Source organism: Bidens hawaiensis, unplaced genomic scaffold (genome assembly GCF_021521415.1).
Source record: "Bidens hawaiensis isolate Kalapana, Puna unplaced genomic scaffold, B.hawaiensis_p1.1 tig00029891_1, whole genome shotgun sequence".
NCBI lineage: Eukaryota > Viridiplantae > Streptophyta > Magnoliopsida > Asterales > Asteraceae > Bidens > Bidens hawaiensis.
The window spans coordinates 119,089-123,643 of NW_027494965.1; the positions used below are offsets into that span (position 1 = coordinate 119,089).

Sequence of the window (4,555 nt, forward strand, 5' to 3'; positions counted from 1 at the left end):
GAGAGAATTTGATGTATAAGAGTAGGTTGGAATGAGTGGTGTGACTTTGTTTTATGAAGGATAAGGTGTTAGGGTTATCCATAAGGTTGCTTTAGAGATTTACATGCTTTCTCATTGGTTAACAAGGGTCTAACATGTGACAAATAACAACGAAAACGAACTAGTTGATGCAGGTTTGGCTAGGCGCCGCGCGACCACCCTGCCCCTTAGTGGCCGCGCGGCGCCCCCTAGGGGCGGGGTTAGTCTCCAACTTTGATTAATTGATGAATTGGGTCCCTGAAGTTCGTTTCGAGGTGTTTTGAGCATTGTAGAAGTAGTTTAAAGGCCGTAAAAGGTGTGATAGCGATCCAACAACCGTGAAATGGTTATGAAACATAAAATCTATCATTTTAATAATATCAAAGTGTTCGGGATACGAATCGGGTCGGTTTACATTATGAAGGCTAAAATGAATCGAATCGGAAAATGAAGAATGTCACAGTCTTCCCTACTTTAGAAAATTTCGTCCCGAAATTAAAATAAACTTAAGGAAAAGAGGTAATTACTAACGAATGCCGTTTTTAGTAAAACAATTGTAAGAAAAATTTTAAGCAAAAATAATAACGTCATATCCTTGTATGACTCAAAAAACGCCACAAATGAGAAACATAATAAATGCACTTATATATAGGATGTACCCGCGGCGTATCCACCCATAAATACATAAGTCCCTTTATATTTGCTAATAAACTCTTCAACAGGTTTTGACCTGGCTGAAAACTCATAGTCAACCGCAAACGAAACCGAACCTTTTTTCTGCATACCCAAAAAAAGCTCAAAACAATGAAACGGGTTTTGTTGGTTCATGTTACAGTGTGCTGACAAGAAAAACCCTTGACCATTTAAATGAAATACTTGTAGGCCCGTTCGGTGAACTGATGGTTAAGAATAGAGTTTTCATCATTGATATAAGCACGCTGTTTATGCGGGGCGTCGGCTTTGAAAAAAGTGCTTCGATTACTACTTTTTGGGCAAATTCCGGGTCGAATTCGGGGCAAGTCATGACTTTTTTAAGCTTATTGCATGAAATGTAAGGAAAACGGATGTACTTTGCAAGGAGGGATCCGAGAATCTGACGGCGGTCCTCTAGTTTAGGCTACTGAGCACGGGCCTATTTAAGAACGAAATCGTAAACAATTTCCTCTGATGCTACTTGAAGATCATCACTGGATATAATCGCCTCTACACCAACAAGTGGCAGTTGAAGAACCTCATCATGAAACCTGTTAAATTATCACATTGTTAGTATAAAGTATCGACTGTAATTACAAAATTCAGTTAAAATGAAGACCACCACTAGGTTTAATATTCACTAATAGTTATACATATTGACAAAGGTTTGCACTGGTCAGTATTGGCCTAAAATAAGATCGTAAATGAGATTTCGAATTTTGAGTTTTTAAAATCCGTTCGGTTTTGGTTTTATTAGTATTCCCGTTTGGGCTTGAATTTTTTTCTTTAGTTGAATAAAAAATGGCCCAAAATAATGAATTTTGACATGATATTTTTTTGTTGATTAAAAATTAATTGATTTTATACATTTGAGCAGGAATATTTGGTATAAACTATTTATTAAATTCTTATAAAATACATAAAATTCAAAAGTTATACAGAAAATTCATAAATTTGGTTCGGTTTGATTTTTCAGTTTTAATTACATGAAAAATCAAAACCTAACCCGAAGTTCAGCTTTATGAAAATATAAAATCAAACCACAATTTTGTTTGGGTTCAGTTATTTCAGTTCGGTATTTCAATTTTAATTACACGAAAAAACAACACCGAACCAAAATTTTGATTTTTAGGAAAATATAAAATCAAATCGTCGGTTTTTTCTTGAGTTCAATTATTACATGAAAAACGAACCGGAAGTTCGGTCTTTATGAAACCATAAATCCAAACAGTAGATTTGTGCTTGGGATTGGTTGCTTCCGTTTGGTTTTTAGGTTTCATGACGCCATCTAATGGTTTAACTAGATAGAACTTATTAAATAAACTTAGAAATGATAATATTTAAGTTTACAAACAATAAGTCAACAATAAAACATTTAAACGAAAATTCGGTTTTGGTTCGGTTATCAACTCGGGACGAAACCGAGTCTAGCTCCAACATACTCAATACCATGAAACTTACAAAAATGAGTTTACAAACTAAAATAAACAGAAACTAAACAAGATTAGTAAGCTTTAGCGAGTTATATATAAACCAGGACTACAATAGTCCTCCATGTAGCCTTGCCTTATAGTATCCCACCACAACCGACCAATGACCGGAAGAAGTGAAAACCGAAGGAAACAAGGGGTAAATATTATATAATGTTGTAATAACAATCTTTAAATATATGGAGTTAGTTAGAATTAAAGAATGGTTCTTGTTTGACTCTTAGAAGTCAAAGAAGAAAGAACTTGAAGGCTGAAGCTTAGAACTTTGTTTGAGAGAGTTTGATGTGATAAAGTAGGTTGGAATGAGTGGTGTGGCTTTGTTTTATGAAGGATAAGGTGTTAGGGTTATCCATAAGGTTGCTTTAGAGATTTCCAAGTTTTCCCATTGGTTAACACGGGTCAAACATGTGATAAATTACAACAAAAACGAACTAGTTGCTGAGGTTTGGCTAGGCGTCGCGCGACCACCCTGCCTCTTAGTGGCCGCGTGGCACGGCTCTCCCTAGGGGTGGGGTTGGTCTCCAGCTTTGATTAATTGAATAATTGGGTCCCTGAAGTTCGTTTCAAGGTGTTTTGAGCACTGTAGAAGCACTTGAAAGGCCGTAAAAGGTGTGATCGCGATGCAGCAACCGTGAAATGATTATGAAACATAAAATCTATCATTTTAATAATGTCAAAGGGTTCGGGATAAGAATCGGGTCGGTTTACAATATGAAGGCAAAAACGAATCGAATTGGAAAATGACAACTGCCACAGTCTTCCCTACTTTAGAAAATTTCATCCTAAAATTAAAATAAACTTAAGGAAAAGAGGTAATTACTAATGAATGTCGTTTTTAGTAAAACAATTGTAAGAAAAATTTTAAGCAAAAATAATAACCTCAAATCCTTGCATGACTTGAAAAACGCCACAAATGAGAAAAATAATAAAGACACTTATATATAGGATGTACCCACGGTATATCCACCATGCCTTTATCATCTTGCATTTATACCGTTTTTCTGCTATCATTCTTGGGCCCGAGTTACCGCACACAAGCGTACTTACTATGGCTTCCATGCGAGGATGTCGATAATTAATTGTGCACCCACAATTATTTAGATCGTTGTGTGTTCCACATGGTTCGTTCCATTGTGTGGTTTAAAAGACATATTTATTTTGAAATCAAATAATAGAAACGTAAATACTATATGTTGGATTTTTACCAATATTGACAAACCAATACTAGCGGTTGAAAATTTTTGAGGTTGGCTTTTAAATATGTAGGAAAATTGGATAAATAAATGAAACAACAAAAATCCTAAGATATAAACCAAGGTGAAAATAATAATTCGGTTTAAATTTGTAAAGACGATTAAATTAATAACTAATAAAAAAATAGGGTAAACAATATGAAATGAGATTTGAAGTCAAAAGTCATCAAGATAAATGTCAATGTCTATAAATCGAGGTACAAAATAATATCGATAAATGAAACCTGATAATGAGGACTCCGATAAGTGGAAAGGAGAAATCCAATAAGTGAAAATGAGAAATCCGATAAGCGAGAATGAGACAATCCGATAAGTGAGAATGAGAAATCCGATAAGTGAAAATGAGACAATCCAATAAGTGAGAATGAGAAATCCGATAAGTGAGTACACGAGAATCCCGATAAGTGAAAATGAGAAATCCGATAAGTGAGTACACGAGGTTGCGATAAACAACAATAACATTGTACGATGAGTTTCATACATAAACAAACTTGAGGTTATAAGTATTTGAGGATATGATTGCATGAAATACGATTAAATATCATGAGGATGAGGTGGGTTTTATGGGGTAACGTAAACATATATCAAACATGAAATATCAATAAAACTTTTGGTTAACTTGGCTAAATCATTGACGAAATGTAATAAAATGTGAACACGGCTTCTATTGTGAAACCATTTACAAAATCATAATTATGGTAACGGTTTCCAATAGCGCCAAAACTTGCGGACAACCACACTTAGGCCGTTGATTGAGTAAATAAAATGATGTGGAAAAATGCATAGAATTGTGTCTTGCTTGAAAAGCATAATACTCAAACATGAACAACATAGTCATGAAAATATCGTTTAAAATGTAAACGAAATTTTTGCGAAAATGAGGTCTTGAAAGTAGTACACAAATTGTTATTGAATAACTTGAATTCGGCCATGAACAATCAAAACTCAAAATGAAATCTCATGTGCATAAAACTACCATCGAAACATCTCATCAATTGAAAAATAAAATCGCAATAATAGTGAGACTCGGAGTAATGACGAAATATGTAAATCGCGTATCATATACTCTTTTTAAAAATATAAAAATAAAATATAAAATTA

The 4,555-nt window shown here is 34.2% G+C and overlaps 1 pseudogene; it reads right to left on the bottom strand.

Moving 5' to 3' along the window:
* Window positions 1-660: 660 nt before the first annotated feature.
* LOC143579643 (BTB/POZ domain-containing protein POB1 pseudogene) lies at window positions 661-3,260 on the bottom strand (annotated as a pseudogene).
* Between the last annotated feature and the right edge of the window lie 1,295 nt (window positions 3,261-4,555).